Source organism: Mya arenaria, chromosome 13 (genome assembly GCF_026914265.1).
Source record: "Mya arenaria isolate MELC-2E11 chromosome 13, ASM2691426v1".
Classification (NCBI taxonomy): domain Eukaryota; kingdom Metazoa; phylum Mollusca; class Bivalvia; order Myida; family Myidae; genus Mya; species Mya arenaria.
Window position 1 is genome coordinate 7387091 of NC_069134.1, and position 21488 is coordinate 7408578.

At 35.3% G+C, this 21488-nt stretch overlaps 1 long non-coding RNA gene across 3 annotated transcripts in view; it reads right to left on the bottom strand.

Annotated features, from left to right (window-relative positions):
* Nucleotides 1-266: 266 nt before the first annotated feature.
* The window catches only part of LOC128213922 (uncharacterized), a 38256-nt gene continuing 17034 nt past the window's right edge, over nucleotides 267-21488 (bottom strand). For 2 of the 3 annotated variants that reach the window (XR_008257827.1, XR_008257828.1), the window contains exons 3-4: nucleotides 14764-15401; nucleotides 267-4362 (exon numbers count right to left, since the gene is read on the bottom strand). This is a non-coding gene — a long non-coding RNA (uncharacterized LOC128213922). Of the gene's footprint in view, nucleotides 4363-7317; nucleotides 7367-14763; nucleotides 15402-21488 lie in introns of all 3 variants that reach the window. The other variant, XR_008257829.1, reaches the window with a different exon arrangement.

Genomic DNA, 21488 nt, shown 5'->3' on the forward strand with positions numbered 1-21488 from the left:
TAGGGGATTTGATTATCATCATACATGTATGCTTATTCTGTAAGGTGGTTAAAAAATAAATATGTTCAATTTCACATTGCCATTTTGTCCAAGCAAGGGTACATCAACAAAGAGGGTATCATAACTGTGATCTTCAATGGTTTGAAAGTTATCAAAAAAGACAAAAAGAAGTAGATGGGCAGACAGGGTAATTACTATACGACATTGCAGTTTATTTCATGGACCCAAACAAGTATTGTTGCTGATAGAATAACAAGTAAAAGATGCTGTGGTAAAAAAATATATTTTCAATTATATTAATACCAACATAACAGCAGTACATATTTATGCCAGTGATTCACAAAATATTTCAGTAAATTTGAAAGGGTTAGCTAACATAATATGCATATTGCCATGTTCAGAGACCAAGATTTACATTCAGTCTAATTTATACTAAGTCAAATCATAAGATAAGGATAGCGAAGCTTTAACAATACACAAACTCTTTAAAAGAAATACATTAAAAATACATACTTGCAAAAGTACACCCTTAAGAGTATATAGTGTACATGACTATTTTTATTTATTAAAGCATATTCAACAAATCATGTACCGCACAAGTATATACATTGCTTAAAGCGCTTTTACTGCTTTTATGAATGATCAGGATGTATATCATGATGCTATCTGTTATGACGTTTGACTGTAGCTAATGAGCTTTGACCTACTGGGCACACCAATTTGATGGTAACTCAGTGTGACCTTTGACTAACTGGGCACACCTATTTGATGGTAACTCACTGTGACCTTTGACTGACACCAATTTGATGGTAACTCAGTGTGACCTTTGACTAACTGGGCACACCTATTACATGGCAACTCAGCGTGACCTTAGACCTTCTGGGCACACCTACTTGATGGTAACCTGATGTAACTTTCAATCTACTGGGTACACCTTTTAGATGGTAATACAGTGTGACGTCATCTTAGACCTACTGGGCACACCCATTAGATGGTAACCCAGTGTGACCTTATACCTACTGGGCACACCTATTTGATGGTAACCCAGTGTAACCTTTGACTTACTGGGCACACTTATTAGATCATAAGACGGTAACCCAGTGTGACCTTAGACCTTCTGAGCACACCCATTTGATGGTAACTCAGTGTGACCTTTAACTCACTGGGTACACCTATAAGATGGCAACTCAGTGTGACCTTTGACCTACTGGGCTGTTAGATGTTTGTCTGGTGACCATTTCTGCAAGGCATTTCAACATCAACTGAAGTTTTAGCCTAGGACATACCAGTGTGATGCACAACTCAAGCCAAGGTAGTCTATGAAAGAAAAAACAACATGATACCTGGTAATACTTATCACATACAAACATACAAGTTTTTTTAAATGCCTTCTATCTTATCCATCATTACAGGATTATACAACATGCAACATATAATTAACATTTGGTACTCAACAAAACCTTAATTTGCATATTGAAAGTAAAAAGTGATACATCAGAAATACTCATTAATGCAGATTTTCTTCATTCAGGACTCTCAATTAATACCAACAATAGTGATGATAATTTGTCAAAATATCTAAGGATATTAACCTCAATAGATATTTAACAGACATGAACAAAATATTAATTGTCTTGATGAACTGTAAATGCTCTGGAATATACAACGTTAGTAGCTAATCATTCATTAAAATGTTCATTTGTACCAAATTTCCCAATGTCTTAAGTACAGAAAAAAATAACTAGTTTAAATATTCTGACAATCTTAATTGCTATAATATGTCCATGTTACCTTTTATAATATTCATTTAATATTCACCTTAACTTAATGAAAACCCTTCAAAGTGTCAGGTATTTTGCTGAGCATTTTACAATGGTGGAAATATTCTCTGGTCAAATTGGCTTACAGAAAGAAACGTTTTAAAAAATAAGTAGTAACAGCATCACCTCGCCCTAATATATCATTTTGTACCTATCAGTTTGTCCAATATCAAGGTGAAGTATTTTTTGGTACTTGTAAAATTAATAGCAGCATATAACTCATTATGTTAAAGTACAGACATACATATGCATCATCATTATTGGAAGTTCATGATGACTGTGGTACAATGATAGATGTAACAATAGAATAACTTATGTAACAATAGATTTAGGGGTTTCGTATATGGAGAATGTAGCACAGTAATACAGGTGAGCACATTGCCCTAGTGAAGAATGTCAGAAACTATACTGCACCTCACCAAAAAGGCCTCCTGTAATTTCAACTGAGTTATAAGCAGATAAAGTCTGTTTCAGCTTTCAAGGGAATGAGCACTTGAACCAATAAGCACAATGTCCGACCTTGGAAGTATTAACAATGATAGTTATATTTGGATGTGTTTCCCCTACACACTTGTGGCAAGTAGTTCTTAGAAAAGCAACATTAGCTAAATGAGGAATATAGTATCTAATTTTAATGCAACAAAGTAACATCATAAATTCATATTGAAGATTGCTGCCAGGATAAGTCTGCTAAGCTTTAACTTCGGTTTATAAATGGGATTGTAATGAATTATCTTTCATATAATGAAACAAATAATTAATTAGATAGTTATTAAATAGAACATCATTTATATACGGATGTTGATAAATGTATTACACTACACTGACTGTTTTGACAGCCATTTTTCTTGAATGACAAAGTATATTAGGACACAATAAAATTACAACCTTAAAAAACCAGCCGGCAGCTGCCTCCCATGTCACAGGTCACCAAACTAGTTAATAATTAACAGGTTTTAAATTTGAACACTGAAATACCAAGAGCAAATATGTACTCAAACAAATCTCTGTTGTATCATTTGATCCACTAGATCAAATTTTGACAAGATTATGAACCTATGGCCAATAAAAGACAAAACATAGCGGTTCAATCTATCAATGAACTCTTCACCCACTGTCCAAGGCCATCCATGTTTTCATGTCTGTGTTTACCTAACAGGTGAATGCCCTCTTATTTACTCTTGCTTCGGTCATTAACTTATTTCTCTTATGGGGATCTTTTCAGGAAACAAAATATATTGTGAGGCAATACTAAAAACATGACATTCTTTACTCCTAGACAGCTCAGTGTTCATAACTTACTTTACTTACGAGATTATTACACTTCCTTTATGCAAAAGATTCCTTGTAAGGACTTGTCATATAAACCAAGTTTCTAATAAAGCATGATTCATATGGTAACATCTGCAAAACACACAGAAGTCTACATTAACATGAGAATTGTATCTATAATAAGAATCCAATGAAAATCTTTGAGACCAGCAACATGTGGCAACCCAGATACACCCTGTAAAGAAGTAAGTTGGTTTGTTATCCCAAAGTTCTAATCCATTATGAACAAAACATAAACAAGTTAAGTTTTGGCCTTGAACTAGGTTCATCCATTGATCTCTGGAACACTCTATAATCTTCACCTCTAACCCCGATGCAGTCATTCCCATGATTTGTTTTCATGATCATCCACTATCGGCTACCTTGTGAACTTCTTGGGAGCTCCTATAATTAGGTTTAAGCTTTTATTAAGTGTTCCATGTATGATTGGAGCCATCTTTGTACTTTAATTGAAGAATGGCACGACAAATAGACTCACTTTCATGGGGCAATGTAGGACAAAGTCCTCCATTTCTACAGATTCACTCATAGAAAATAATTTATCCATCATTGATAAAAGTTTTGTCAAAAAAAACTTAAAATAGAAGGAAGCACTTTCTACTGAGTGAATACTTGGTCAATACTTCACATTTTATTTAGCTGCACTTAAAATATAAAGTTCAGTGGAATTCTATATCCTTGAATATTTTTCTTGCTATCTTCATGGGGTATTTAAACTTGTGTAACACTCCTTGAACTTGTTCCCATCTTTCAAATTTCTGACATGGCCACTTGGGTGTTGAACATGCTTTTTTTACTTTTCTTTGTGTGGTTTTGCAGTGCTGTATTATAATGCTGTAGTAAGAAGCTGCAAGGCGAAACCTAGATCTAAATGTGAACAAAATGTTTTCTCCAATTCCTTTCCAGGCATCAAAAGCTGAGGTTGTTATGTTGTCGAATTTTGCAAGCACACTCTGACCCTTCAGGAAACGTAAAAATTTGTTTTGAAGTTGAAAATTGTTTTGATGAGAAATAGTTGATCCATGTTGGTCTGACGGCCTTATGTCTCTAGAGGCAGGCAGTTCTGGCAGATGCAAAGAGAAGTCACATGTCCTTAACCCATCAAAACTGCTTGATTTGTGATGTCCGGATTTGTCCCTGGCCAGACTGGTTCTGTTTTCAGACTTAGCTGTGACCTGGAACAACCTCCCTGCCCTGACAGACTGGGTCACTGAAAGTACAAATACAAGCCCAGATTAAATATACAATATGAAAAAAGACACTATCAAATATGTGGATAATTATTTTTCCATACTCACAAAACTAGACTATGGTAGTTAATGTTGTGTTACTTCAATCAAAGGATGTTGAACTTGGGAGGATAGGATGTTAAAATTAATGAGTTGTGAAACTATTTCTTGAAGTATTAAAGGAGTACATAACAATGAGCAAATTCACCATTCAATGAGAGTAACAACTAGCTTTTAAATACCACTCAAACTGTAAAGTGTTCTATAAAAGCTATGACATGTCAGATCTCAAAAACATCAATTCAGTCATCTGTTCATGTTAAATGAGTTACATTTTCAAAATAGAAATCAGAAATTCCTCCAAATAAAACTTCCTTGTATAAAAGGTTATATTTTTCATATTCACAATACATGAACACTCTGAAGACATCAGCACCTAGTTACTGGACGAAAAGTCACCATGGCCATACATCATTTCCAGTTATAAAAGTCTGAGTTTCTATTAAACTGTCAGCTATATGACAATAAATTGCTTTCACATTTCTTTCAGGACTTATTGTAATAAACACATCGGAATTCTTATCATATTTATACTCTGTGATTAAATGTAGGAGAAGGTGTTCTGTTTTTCCATGATAAAATTCTGACAGCATAACAGCAGGGCAATTTACCACCTGACCTCCCATACTAATACTTGCACAAATAGCCTATAATTAAGTAGCAGTTATGGTGTAATGTTTATGAGTGACCAACGGTCAGTATATTCAGGACAGGTCACAAGGACCATACTGATGTCAAAGGTATCTCTGCATAATGAAGTACCACAAATATGTTTCTCTAATAACTGAAGCAATCCTGGGCCTTGCAAAGCTGTTTTTAGTACATCTTATATAAGCAATCCAAAATCAAATGATCTGTCTGTTTGCCTATATTTTACCTGCCCTTCTGTCTGTTTGACTGTATTTTACCCACCATTCTATGTGTTTGACTGTATTTTCCCCACCTTTCTGACTGCATTTTCCCCACCCTTCTGCCTATATTTTATCCACCATTCTGTGTGTTAGACTGTATTTTATCAACCTTCCTGATTGTATTTTACCAACCATTCTGTGTGTTAGACTGTATTTTACCAACCTTTCTGACTATATTTTACCCACCATTCTGTGTGTTACGACTGTATTTTATCAACCTTCCTGACTGTATTTTACCAACCATTCTGTGTGTTAGACTGTATTTTATCAACCTTCCTGACTGTATTTTACCCACCATTCTGTGTGTTAGACTGTATTTTATCAACCTTCTGCCTATATTTTATCCACCATTCTGTGTGTTAGACTGTATTTTATCAACCTTCCTGACTGTATTTTACCCACCATTCTGTGTGTTACGACTGTATTTTACCAACCTTTCTGACTATATTTTACCCACCATTCTGTGTGTTAGACTGTATTTTATCAACCTTCCTGACTGTATTTTACCCACCATTCTGTGTGTTACGACTGTATTTTATCAACCTTCCTGACTGTATTTTACCCACCATTCTGTGTGTTAGACTGTATTTTATCAACCTTCCTGACTGTATTTTACCCACCATTCTGTGTGTTAGACTGTATTTTATCAACCTTCCTGACTATATTTTACCCACCATTCAGTGTGTTAGACTGTATTTTACCAACCTTCCTGACTGTATTTTACCCACCATTCTGTGTGTGACTGTATTTCACCAACCTTTCTGACTATATTTTACCCACCATTCTGTGTGTTAAGTCTGTATTTTACCAACCTTTCTGACTATATTTTACCCACCATTCTGTGTGTTAAGTCTGTATTTTACCCACCATTATGTGTGATATACTGTATTTTACCAACCCATCTAACTGTATTTTATCCACCATTCTGCCTGTTTGACTGTATTTTACCCACCATTCTGCCCCTTTGACCTTTTTGTATGTTTACTCTCTGTGTTTACAAGAGATATTTTTCTGGAAACAGTGCTTGTTTCCCCCATTGTGTGGTCAAAGGTAAAAAATAATCAATGATGGACATTAAGTTTGTACATTTGGACTGGATAAAAACATAGAGGTCATCTACTGGTAATCTCAATTTACATACCAAGTATAGAGTTTCTGGGTTCAAGTATGAAGTTCCCAGATTCAAGTGTTCTTTAGTTATGGGGGAGAGGGGGGGGGGGGGTCACTGTGATCTTTGCCTTCTTACCCCAACAATAGAGATAGCTTTTATGTTCCTAGTCCAACAATAGAAATAACTTTAATGTTCCTAACCCCAAAATAGAGATAGCTTTTATGTTTCTAGTTCAACAACAGAGATAACTTAAATGTTCCTTATCCCCAACATTAGAGATAGCTTTTATGTTCCTAGTCCAACAAAAGAGATAACTTTAATGTTCCTAACCCCAAAATAGAGATAACTTTAATGTTCCTAACCCCAAAATAGAGATAGCTTTTATGTGTCTAGTTCAACAACAGAGATAACTTAAATGTTCCTTATCCCCAACATTAGAGATAGCTTTTATGTTCCTAGTCCAACAATAGAGATAACTTTAATGTTCATTACCCCAACAATAGACATAAATTTGATGTCTATAATCCCAAAAAATAGAAAGCTTTAATGTCCCTAACACCAACAATAGAGATAGCTTTAAGGTTTCTAGCTGGCAATTCAGTGCTCTTAATGATATCTTAGCATTAAAAGTATCACTGTTGTTGGGACTATGTGCATATGTCCTAAACCTAACCCATGTTTCAACATAATCAACTTACAACTGATTTGCCAAAGGTATTATTTCATAGTAAGCGGTTGAGATGTATGCAGACATGAGCAGTCAGCTAGAAAGCAATGTTATTACTGGACAAGATCATTGATAAAAAGATGCATAAAAAAAGGTCACTCTGTTATGTATGAACACTTTGACATACCAGCATGGTCAACAATGTAGACCTGACCAAGGCACAAGAAGGCAGTGTCCTGTAATGAGAAATTAAACCTGTGACTAATGCCATGATTTATGACAATATAAACATCTGAAAAGAATTTGGGGAGTGAACCATTACACAAAAGTTCCAAACATTTGACCCCTTCCTATCACACACAATCTAAATTTTCAATACAAGCAATAAATTGGGACCCTTCACTTCAAGTACTGGCTAATGAATTAACTCCTGAACTGGCTTGGGTTGAAAGATCTTGACCTTTTATCAAGAAGGCAACACATTACATGGGATCAAGGTTACACAATAAGCCTATTGAACAAGATGATAGATGAGCTTCCTGAGGTCAGGAGGTGAGAAGAGAGGGGAATAAAACATCCACCATTACATAACACTAGCAAGTTAGCTTGACCTGCACACAATATACTGGCCACACCACTGCAGAGGTGATGATTTTATGGAAGCAACTTGTAAAACGACTTAAAATAAAACATTGAAAGCCAAACATGGAAACTATAATTTTGTGTTGTGTAAGTTTGTCACATAAATTAATATGGCTGTGTATAACTGTCTATGATTAAAATGCCAGGGCATGCACCATCTTCTTCAGCATGACCTGATTCTTTCTCATTTTGCTGAAAGAAACACCGGTTTACAATTTTCTAAATATTCATAGACAGACTTTCCAGTCCTGCCCAGACAGTGACCTGAAATTGATAACCAAATTGTGAAAGGGTCCCAGCCAAATATGCAAATATCCTTGTAAATAACTCTTTCTCTGGCAACATCAAGATAATTATGTTGCTGTAAATGTGAGTTTGAATTTCAAACAAGACAATTGACTTTTGTTTCCATGACATGAAATGTAAGAATAAAGAAATGATGTCATGAATGTTAGCATCCTGTACAGTTTGCTTTCTGTTAGGGCGAAATAAAACAAGTGTTATAATGCATAGTATTATATGCCTGCAGTTCATGGTTCAAAAACTAAATCCTGACGGAAATGCTACTGATTGGTACATTAACCATCTTTTTAGATTTTAATCAAGACCACCAATCAGACATTCACTTAGATGCACTGATTACATTAGAAACTAACACTGAAAATAACTGGATCGTTTGAAAGATGAAAAGATTACCATGTAAATAAAAACAAAAGACTTTTAAACAGCTTTTGGAGACATATCCTTTGAGGGAAATTAACAACAAAGGTGTCATTCAGTTTAAGGGGTTCAAATAGTTGGGATTTGAGGTAAAAGGTCAATTTAAATTTCAATGAACAAGAAAATTATGTGGTAAGTATCAATTTATCAGTCCGTGCTACCATCCCATTTATATGAGTACAACACAGTTGGAAACACAAGTATAATGAGGGTAGGAGTTGTTATCTCTATAAAACTGTTACTGTGTGAAACTGGATACCCAGTAGAAATTTCATTGAGAGAATTTGTTGTAGCGTCTGACTGTGTCAAATAAAAGGGCCATGGAGGACATCAGGGATGGTTTGAAATTATTTACGCTTTAGGGGCATTAACATATTGGGCTTGCTGTCAAAGAAACCCAGGCTTCAAACATTAAAACATTCACATTCATCATCCATCATGAGCATGAGAGGGACCAATTAATGGTATTCTTATTCAAAAATAGGAAATAAGGTGGCAATATCTTGAACATGTTAATAGTCAGGTATCAATGACCTGCTTTGGACAAAATAAAAAGAATTGTCTACGAAGGATTAGCTTTTGCATAGCCCAACAATATTTACATATATACCCCAATATAATCTCTGATTTAGCATCTAATAGTTCAAAGAACCATTTCTTTTCCTCTCTGAACCTTTAACATTCTTCAGTTGTTAATAGTATACATAAAGTATGAAAATTACTCTGGGACCTGTTTAATCTATTAAATACCTACTGAAAACAGCAATGAGACAAAAAATGGGTTTTCATCAATTGTACAAAGAGAGCGTTCGAGCAAATTAAATAAGTGATGCAAATACAGATGGAGAGGCAAACTCTTCTAAAAGGTATATAAGCTTCCTTAAGTTTAAACAAGCTCGTCTGTTGTTTGATTAAAGACCCTCATGTGTGACCTTGACCTTTAACATTCTGACATGAGCATTGCTGGTGACACAGTCTTGTCATGGTGAAATGTGTGTAATCCCTAAATGTATGACCACAAACGGTCTTGACAAGAAAAGGCACTGTACAAGAAGTTTCGAACCATATTTATGTGTTATCTTGAACTGTATCCTACATTCATGAGTGTAGTCATTATGTGTTATTCAACTAGCTTATTTTCAAATCTCACAATGCATGACCAAATTTACAGCTCAGACAAGCCAAAATACAAGGAAATGTGACGAATGTGACCTTGACCTTAAACTACAGATCAAGGCTCTTTCAGGCACCACATTGTCTAGGTTTGGTGATAATTTATTCCAAATATTTTAAAAATCTTCTTATGCATGGCCATACTACAGCCCGGACAAGCCATAATACAAGATTATATTTACAAATGACCCTTACCAGTAACCTTGACCATTGACCTATGAACATGGGTCTTGTACTGACTAGTCATAATCAACATTCATGCCATTTCATGCCAATTAATATCAAAATCCCCCAATGCATGATGAAGTTGCAATCAGGACAAGCCTAAAAACAAGATATTTTTACCTTCAAGTGTGACCTTAATAGTTGATGTACACACCTAGGTCTTGTACAACATTTTGCTGACCCACCCGCCCACACTTTTTGAATGAGAAAAAATCCATAAGCCAAAATTATAGTGCTTGGCATAAACATTTTAAACATAACCTGCTATATAAAATCCAGAATGTGGGCAAGCCCAGACAGAAGGATTTTTAAGTGAATGGTATGATAAATGTGGAGAAACAAATAAATAAATAAATAATAAACAATAATATGGAATTGATAAAGAAGACAAATTGAAGAAATTAAAGAGACAAGCTGTCTGGATGGACCACAGCAGCATGAAACCACCTGTTTTAATATGGTGCTCAACTTGTTATTTCATCAACAATCAATTAGGGAATCATTTACAAGCTAATTGACCCTAAGTGCACCTCTGACCAACTCCAGGGACCCTGAGGTGGCTGGCTGACTGATAAGCCCTGCGCCATATAAACAGGCTGATTTACAGGTCATTTCTGAGACTTTGGCAGTTTGATTACATGAATATGCAATGTGAGGTAAGACACCAACACAAAGGTCATGACCTTCATATGCAGAATGGGCATCAATTTAAAAACATACATAATCTAGTCTTAAACAGACCTTCATAGCTGTGTAAAAAAAAACATTGCTTAAAAATGGAAAATATTTTTTTTTTGGACAAAAACAGATATTTTGACTAGAACATTCAATAATCAAGGTAATCATAATTGTTCTGCAGCATAACAATGTCAAAAACATGCCAACCCTAGTTGGGCAGTCATTAATCAAGCCACACTGTCCAGCCACAGACTGGTAGCAGGGCTTGCTGGGATGTTGACAGACCAGCTGACAGATCACAGAACACTAAGGGCTCTATCATCCCCTATCTGTGTGGACATGGCCAATATCACCCACAACATGACCACTCTGTGATAACAAACAAGTGTACATGTACTGGGTTCAGCCATCATGGAAAACAAGCAGTTGGTACTACAGTTATCTATATTGATGATGTTACAAAAGTAACAACACAGTGATACAACAGTGGTTATTTTCTCAGATGATCAAGAGGCCTTACATTACAAATTTTTAAGCCAGAGTAACAGGACTTGGCAAAATATTATCATGTACGTATTGTCATAGTAGACATGTGTACAAAGTTTCATACTAATATCTTCAACAGTTTATGGTCGTCAACAAGACAGCTTCTGCACACCAGCAATGGTCACAGAAATTATTACAGCAAGGTGTAGACAATACCCAGGTTTTTTTTTATTTCTAAAGAAGGTGAGTTAGGACTCACTTGAAAAACTTAAATGAGATCAATAACAGGGGAACAACCAAGTGGAAAAGAGTGTTTGTACACACAAAATAAGAAAATAAATAAGGCAATATTCTATTTATTATTTGCATATGAATAAAATTTAATTTGAATAAAAGAAATGGGGATATTTTTGGTCAAAATTTTTAATATTTTCGCCAGAGCAATTTTATAATACTGGAGCAGATTTTTAATGAACTTTGTAATACAATTGCAGTTCTTCTGAAGTTACTTAATTAAGTACACGCAAACTTATTTTACATGACTTAAAAAGTTTTACTTCAGTCAACTTAATCTGCATTAACTTTATCTGATAACTTGAAATCCTTCAGTTTAACTCCTTCAGTAGAAATAGGAACCCTGTGCACAATAGTCACCAGTTTAAATGGTAAAAACCTGATTCATTATATAACTATGAAAGGTATCACATAAGCTACTCCAGATTTAATCTCTTGGCCAGGTCATATTAGGGTAAAGTGACCGAAAGTTGGTCCACTATGGACAATGCCCAAGTCCATAAGCCTCTAATATATGATCTAATGTAAAGCATCGATTAAAAAAATTGAGACTACCAAAATGAAATGTTTGCTTTATCTGGTTAGATCAACAATCATGTTCATGAACGACTTAAAGGAGTTCACAGTATATCCGTCTCAAAATAATCTCCGATTTCCGGCTCAAGCCCGCACCATGGAGATGGAAGGGGTTGGCACAGTTTTATGACAGAATCTGACCTCACACATTTTCAAACATTGAACATTTGAACACTTCTACATATAACTGCTAATATAAAAGAAACATCATTAATGTACAAGATGTGACTTCCTTATTGAAATGAGGCAACAGCTGGCTGTTTTTATTTTTTATTTTCAAAGTTTGACATGATCACATGTGTGTACAAACTGATGTCAGCTTCACTTGTATATTATTACTATAACTCTGTTATTCAATTCATAAGACATAACACGAACTGAATAACTTAATACTTGAAATAAGATCGTCAAGTATCCACCATGATAGACATGCTTTGTTCTTTTGACCCTTCATGACTTAGCAATATAGCTTTCTGTTTGAAGAGATATCCAATCAGTGTCGTTATGATTAAAAACAAAGTTATCAAAATATTTCGATGAATTGGTCAATCAGAGATAGCAAACACTTGAATATGGACTTCCATCTGTGTCAACTGGGTCAGATGGGAGGGAGCCTATGCAAGCCAAAACACTTGCCATTATCTCCAAGATGTTCCAAAGTCTGGCTTCATCTGCCTGGGCTGTTGACCCATCCACTAGTTACTCAATCAAATATTTCATTGACAATTTTCATAACATAAGTCTCCATATCTATCAGTTATCTGAATGTTCAATCTTAAGACAGATGAACTATTTCTAGTGGTTCGTCATATCTCTTTTATCAGATACTAAATGATAATACGTGGGAAAAGGAAGGATGGACTTTGAATTTATCTATAAAAGTTTAAAATGTTTGAATACAGGTGATTTCATTGCTGACGTCTCATTTCAATTTTCATAATGAATTTGTTTCCACTTCTACAGCATATAAAAAAACATTGTTTTCAACCTGAAGTTACGTTAGGTATAAAATAGTAACTCGACCGGTCTATGGTTTCTATAGGGAAATAAAGGTAAATATTATCATACATATCATGTTATCCAACCAATAAGTAAATAAAAGAATGTCTTTTGTAGTAAAATAGGTGAAATATTTTCCCGCTTAAACGATCACGTTTCGCTTTGACAAACCACATTGATCACAAAAAGTAATTTTTTAAAAAACACAAAAGAACTCGACTTAAATTAGCAGACAAATATATTTTCATAGATTTTTTTTTATTAAGTTGAACTCTCAAGTTAAATCATTTGCTCAGCTCAGAATTATGTAGTTAAATTGACATGAAAATAATTGGCGGGAAATGAAATATAAGCTTTTCCACTAAATAGGGAAGATATCTTCAATGACATACAAAAACTTGCTTGCTAAAAACAAAGTTTCTTAATTTCCTTGTTAAACTGTAAAGCATAAAAAGAAGCGTCTGTGTTTTTTTCTCACAGTCTTGTAACAGGGCCAAAGCTCTTATAATTGTGAAAATAACAACACTTAAATCGTGAAAAAGCATGACTTCTAAAACAATGATAAAGAAGGATAATTAATCGGGCTTAATTAGTATTGCTTACTATAAATGCATCCTTGCAGTCTCTTAACATGACAATGACAATGAGAAAAAGGACTTAAATATAATCATTTCCAGATTTGTGTATTTTGCTTATACTTTTATGAAAGTTTTCTTTTTGAAATTGTGAATTTTGGCCTCATGTAAGAAAGAGAAGAAACAGTGACTATTTACAAAGGAAATGGTACAAAAAAAAGAACATTTCAACAAATCTATCAACATCTCCAGTTGTTTCAAAAGGAAAAGGGCGATTCTCACTGCAGTTTGCAATGAAACAGGCAGTTTTCAGCACTTCACATAGTATGATAGGGCAAGGTTTCACTGTGGTTTCAACAACAATTTGGGGAGTCAATGAAACAGGAGAGGAGAACCAGACCCAGCACCTCTTCAGCTCAACTTTACAAACTTAATGAATTTTACTGCCAGATGATTGCCTCATGATTAGTACAGCATGAGAACAGAGTAAGAGGGCAATTTGTTTAATGGACTCCCATGCTTTTTACGTGCCAAGCAATCGTATGATGGCAAGTTACTCATGATGTTCACCATCCAATATAACCGAGACAGTCATAAAACTCAGTTTCCTTTCAAGACATTTCACCTAGGTCAAAAATTTAAAGTTCAGGAGATACAAATTTTATGTGGAAGGCAGCAGACAGTGATGGGGTCTCCATAATGGTTATCAATTAGCAGACCTTTTGTATCAAATTACTGTGCTATATGGAATAACCTGACTTAATGATAAGACAAAATCACGAGACCTTTGACAGCCTGTAGTCCTGTACTTATACACCGCCAGTCAATGCATACAGCAGACCTCATATTCATACTAAGAGAGTCATATAAGTCACTTTTTAAACTGGCTTTTCTTACAAGATAGTGATCAAATAATATTAAGTCATGTAGGTCAAAATTAACAGCTGAGCAGTCCATGTCACTTCAGTACTCTACCCAAGTTTCTTGTGAATTCTCTGAGTCTGTTGGTCAACAAGGTGGAGGTCTGTCAACATGGTGGAGTCCACCTGACTAACAGGTAACTGGTCATTCTGGTGTTTTGCTGCATTATTGGACTTCCCACAAAACTTAATCCATCATGGAACTAGGACATGGGTAACACCTTTTGGACATTGCTGGCATACACTAGTTGTTGCAGATGTTTTAACATGACTTTAAGAAGTTAATTTTTTGCAGTTTATTGGGTAACTTTACCAGAATTTAAAATGGTATAATCGATGATTTACCTTGCATAAATTCACACTGGTCACACTGCCATGACAATGTTGACAAGCAGTTCGATGTGTTCCTTAGTCAGGAAGGAATGACAGACAGACCCGCTACCCGGGCCCAACATTCACAGTTTGTCTACATCACATTGTAATATTTCTGATAGTTTCTCCATGTCCCCTATGTGGCGGTCTTGTTTGGCACACCTTGAAGGTTCTGGACAGGTAAGTTGCCAGAATCATGCTGTCCCTTATGTAACATGAACTCTACTGGAGGCTTCTGTCATAACTGGCCTTGGGTAGAATCCATTGACCAACATAGAAATTACTTTGTTCAATCAGTGATCTAGATATATGCATGTATATTTGGCTTACTTCAATGAGACATCATGTTTCAAGCTGACATGTAAAACACATTTTGTACACAGAAGTAACAGGAAAAATTGAGTCTGGATGAAAAGTTTTCACATCCAACTTCCAAAATAACAGGAGCTATCGGGTGGTGCAGTCCGTGAGGGGGCAGTGGGATCTGTATCCTCCCAGAACCGTGAGGGGGCAGTGGGATCTGTATCCTCCCAGAACCCAGTCTTCAGGAGGTCAAGTTTGTCATGCTCTTATCATAAGAAGTTAAGTCTGTCCATCTGTCTGCTCAGTGTCTGAAAATATAAAAATTAATGGTCAGATATTAATATGTGAAAACTACTTCTAACATTGTTTAACACTTCTTCTAATATTGTTAAAATCTGTGCAGATTTGGGTGGTATAAGATTTTTTTCTCCATTTGGTAATGTTAACTTTTCAATAAATTCATTAATTACCTCCATTTCAGGTTATACAACAGTCAAAAAATACTTTGAAGTTTTTTACAAGATTAGTACACATTAAGTAAGCGCCATAAATACTTTGAAGTTTTGTAAGGGATTAGCCATTAGAAGTAAGCTCCATAAGCCTACTTTTTCATCCAGTTCGCTTAAAGGTCAGAAATATTTACAGTCTTGGAAAACTAGCTGGACATCTAATTAAGGAATGGAATGGTTTAATCACCTCTTTAATCTTCCAATAATGTCAGCATGTTTTGTGTATGGCTTTGTTTTTTGGTGTGAAATGGTGAAAAACATTTCAATCCCCTGCTATAAGCTTCTTAATATTTGATGCCATAAGGTTCACATACAGGGCACAGTTAAAAAGTCAACATACCACTTTCTTTTGTAATTTTTGGCTTAGGTTATACACCACCATTGTTATTCCCTATATAATTCAATGTAAAATTATAATTTTTAGACAACATTTAAAGGCATTTCGAGCAAATGCAGGCTATGATAACCACATATATTCTTAAAGTACAAGCTTTAAATTACCTTTTAAGCCAATAAAAAAGGGGGGTCAAGTTATTCCTAAGAAAAATCACTCCACTTGAAAAACAAACTCTAAAAATTGCACTGTCCGCCATGACAGATCTTCAAAAATGACCTTTCAACTATAGGGCAGCAGTTTATGCTTTAATCTCTACTCTAAATGATAAATCAAGCAAGAATAGATACTTAAGGTATAAAAGTTTCAGGAATAATGATAGTTTTGATTTACAGTGTATTGAGCATGTGAAAACATGTCTATCAATCATAAGAACATTTTTTTTTTATTGAGAATTTTCCACACACCGGAAGTACATATGACGTAATGGTGACGTCATTCCTATTATAAATATAAGTCTCATATTTAACAAGCTCTGAAAATTACTAAAAGTATTTCAGAAATCTAAAAGCTACTTTGAGAGTATCATTTACTATCTTAAAATTCATCTATACACAAATCTGGCAAACATAAAAAGAGGTCTGTAAGAAACAGAGGGAGAGTTCTGACATTAAATTGCTAACAAGGATATCTGATTTCATGATCAGTCATTAATACTACTACTATAGCCTGACAAGACTCCTTTACAGGGTGAACTGTCATATACTTTTATGAAAAGCAAGCACGCCAGTCAAAGGTCAAACTGACCAACACATGCCAACAAAAAGCACCCCACTACAGGTTGTTGGAGTACTGCACCCCACAAAGGCACAGAAACCTGCAAAATAATTCTCCCACACAGCTCAGCTTACAAACAAAACCACAGGGTTCTGTGTTTATTTTCATTCAAAATATATTATCATAGATTGATTCATCATAAAATAAACAGGAAGAAAATTTTCTTCTCACTAAGTTGCTCACTTCTACTGGGGAGTTTATAATTTTGAACAGCAGAAAAATGTGGTGGATCCATTCATGAAATGTGTCTCAGACCAGCGCTGCACAAGAGGGATTAGGCCTTACACTGGAAGTGGCAATAAAACAAGCAAAGTGCTACTTAAAACAAATTAAAACATAACCTAACAATTTAACATTGCAAATCTTAAAGACAATAATGCACATTGTATACGTGTTTTTCCCATTAAAAACTTGAGTTTTTGAGAACACTATTAAAGTATCTATAAAGAAAGGCTTGCAAATAATTAACAATAAAGTCACCCTCTGCTTTTTTTTAATAAAATGCCTTGCTATCAAACTGACTGAATACAGACGGGTCATGTAAATACTTGTATACTTTCGTGTGAGACTAAAAAAACTGTGAAATACCAAATCATATCAACTTGACACTATTAATTTGCATTAATTCAGGAGTATTTCAAATATATTTATACAGTCTAATCAAAACAGCAAACAGTTCTTCAATGCCCATTTACGATATTGACGATTAACCAACGGGAGACTTCTAACCCCAAGAAAACCTAGAAACGAGCTAACAGATACTTTGTCACAGGACGATAGGTTTACTATTAAAATATAGTAGAGTAAATTTACATATTGATCAAAGATTAAAATGGGAGCGTTAAAAAGAATGATTAAACATTGAAGCCTTGTGAATGGGACGCATACCAATAAAAGACGCTCAGTTGTAGCGTATGACCTGACGAGTCACATAACCTGAACTTGACAACAAACATGTTTTATTATATTTATATGAACTGATAATACCCCTTATTTATTACACTACAATCAAATGATCAAATATTTGTGAGTTATTATGTTTTTCATAACCTTCATGTATGTGGTTTACTTGTATGTCTAATGTGTTAGTTTGCCATTGTTTAACATTTCAAAAAAGTTTAAAAAAAAATTAATAGAATTTGAACATCAAATCTTGAGATTCAAAAGATATCTAAATATACATGTATATGTATAGTAGACAATTGAAATTCATAAAATACTGAAATCTTTCAGCTAGGGCCCAATGGGTTCTAAGTTGGTCCACTAAAAGGTGCCCAAAGGAACTGGGGCCCTGGAAGCTCGTTACTCTTGTGCACTATTGACAATTATCCTAGTGTACATTCTAATATATTATCTGTCAATATTGCTACAGCTTCAATAGCCCAAAATTGTGTGCCCGAGGTTTTTGGTACTACTTACATTGCCGAAATTGTGCGGCTGTGTGCACAGCAGGCTTGTTCCAATCTTGGTATAGTAAAAGATGCGCACAGATAATCTAAACGTGACATTATTATGTTGACAATGAGTGCTGGCAATTCATAATAATCATAATATAAACAAAAACTGTCACAGTAAGTGAGGAATGACCCCGAAGTGCAATCCAGTTGAATAGATTATGCAATTACTAATATGCCTACATTCAGGAAGAGCTTACATGACTATGCCTGCCGCAATGATGGTTGCTGTCAAGTGTGGATGAGACATGAAGTAAGAGGTAGGGACGTGGCACCCGACACATCGTCTGTATGTAATGAACACCAGGGTACTTATAAAATATCTTTGTGCATGAATGAATAACTGCCCAAACACGACAAAATATACTCTTTGTATGTGAATAGATGCAGCAATCCATACTTTGAGGTAAGGTCATGGCTCTTGCATCTTACTCATCAACTTAATGTACGAAATACAGTGCCAATTTATTTCAAAATCCTTCTGTTCATGACAAAGTCACAACCTGAACTTGACCAACTACTATTAGATAATCTTAAAACTTGAAGTATGTACTCAGAGTGTGTCCTTGATCTTGAGGTAAGGTCGTGGGTCTTGCATGTCACTAATTGCTTTTATGAACCAAACACATAGTGTTATGCAAAATTATTTTTAAGTAGACGCCAATGCAACTTTTTATACGATGATGCCATTTGGTCTAAGCTTTGAGCTAAGGACCTTGTTTTTTAGCCAAGAAAACCCATATTTATACTTATCAGGGATATGTCCATACAAGTAACCTGATCCAATTTCATGAAGATGAAAAGAAACTATTCCATTTGAGTGAGGAAAAATGAACATTATATATACATCAGGTTTTCCTTACAATTGTTCACACAACATGTAGGCACGTAATCTGAAAATATTTCATCACAATTGGATAAAAAAAAAAAAAAATCGTAAGATTTGAGCAAGTGGCGTGTTTTTTTACCTGAGTCGACCCGTATTCAAAACAACATGTAGATAAGTATTTTGACAAAGTTTCAAAACAATTGGATAAAACTATTGACTTTATGATATGGGGAAAATATTTTCTAAGATATGACCTAGTTTTTTAACTTACCGAGGTGACCCATATTCACAAATGTTCAAAACAACACAAACATGTATTCTGGCAATATTTCATAAAAATGTATTAAAATTAATGAATTTATGACATGGGGAAATATTTTTTAAGATTTGACCTAGTGACCTAAATTTTGATCTGAGGTGACCCATATTCACAAATGTTCAAGACATAATGCAGTCAAATATTCTGACAAAGTTTAATAACAAATTGGATAAAAACTATTGACTTCATGACATGGAATTAAAACCTTATTGCAGAATTGTTAACTCATCCCCACACAACAGGCTGCCCGTCTGCCGGGTTTTGCCATTCAATAAAATATAATTTTTCAATGAAAAATCTGTCGTATTACTCAGATCATGAGAAGAGGCTAGCCCTGACAAGACCAACTATTCGGAGTATGCATAATTATATGCAGATTTTCTTAATGATAAACCTGTAAGTGTGACCTTGATCTTTGAGGTAGGGACTTGGGTCTTGCACATGACATGTCATCATTATGTTCCAAACACATGTGCCAATTAAATTTCAAAATCTGTCCTTGTATGACAAAGTTATAGTCCAGATACGGCCAATTTGTCTCTGTCCATATATGCATTTCATAATGTTAAGTGTGACCTTGACCTTTGAGGTAGGGATGTGAGTCTTGCACCCAACCTGTTCTTCATATACCAAACACATGCGCCATATTACCTTAATATCCCTTCCTGCAGCGCAGACACAGAAAACCATTCAGTGATAAACCTCTAAGTGTGACCTAAACCTATGGGGTAAGGACGGGGGTCTTGCATGTGACACATCATCTTTATGTACCAAACACATGTCCCAAATTATTTTTAAATTCCTCCCTGCATAACAAAGTTATAGTCCAGATACAAAAAACCTGATTGATAGCACAATCTGATGGATGTTGTGATTATAATATGGCTATCTTTGAGGGCATTATAAAAATAGACACTGAAACAAGAGATGTTTGTCAAACATTATGCCCCCTGAGCGCCAAGTTGCCAGAAATATTTGGACAATTGAATGAAATATGCATGGACTGAAATGACAGCTGATTTGTCATTGGATGCATATGAGGCAGGTCATCTACTGGTCATACCTAATCTTCATGTCAAGTTTGATGACCATAGGTCCGGGAATTGTTGAGTTATCACTCGGACAAGCTTTGGTCTTCCAACAGACCGACCGACATGTGCAAAGCAATTATATAACCCCTCTGCTTCGAAGGGGGGCATAATTAAACTAGATGTTCACTGAAAACTGATACTTCAACTCATGCATTTAGTGACATATAAATTTCTACTGTCTACTATATAAGAAAATAAAATATGGACAATCAGAAAACCTTTTTTCAGCTTACAGTCACACTGACCTTGACCTTTGACCCACTGACCTCAAAATCAATAGGGTTCATCTGCTGGTCATGACCAATAAGCCTACCTAGTATGAGGTCCCTGGGTCAAAGCGTTCTCAAGTTATTGATCGGAAACCGTTTTTCATGTTAAGGTCACACTGACCTTGACCTTTGACCTCAAAATCAATAGGGTTCATCTGCTGGTCATGACCAATACACCTACCAAGTATGAGGTTCCTGGGTCAAAGCGTTCTCAAGTTATTGATCGGAAACCGTTTTTCATGTAAAGGTCACACTGACCTTGACCTTTGACCCACTGACCTCAAAATCAATAGGGTTCATCTGCTGGTCATGACCAATAAGCCTACCTAGTATGAGGTCCCTGGGTCAAAGCGTTCTCAAGTTATTGATCGGAAACCGTTTTTCATGTAAAGGTCACACTGACCTTGACCTTTGACCCACTGACCTCAAAATCAATAGGGTTCATCTGCTGGTCATGACCAATAAGCCTACCTAGTATGAGGTCCCTGGGTCAAAGCGTTCTCAAGTTATTGATCGGAAACCGTTTTTCATGTTAAGGTCACACTGACCTTGACCTTTGACCCACTGACCTCAAAATCAATAGGGTTCATCTGCTGGTCATGACCAATACACCTACCAAGTATGAGGTTCCTGGGTCAAAGCGTTCTCAAGTTATTGATCGGAAACCGTTTTTCATGTAAAGGTCACACTGACCTTGACCTTTGACCCACTGACCTCAAAATCAATAGGGTTCATCTGCTGGTGATGACCAAT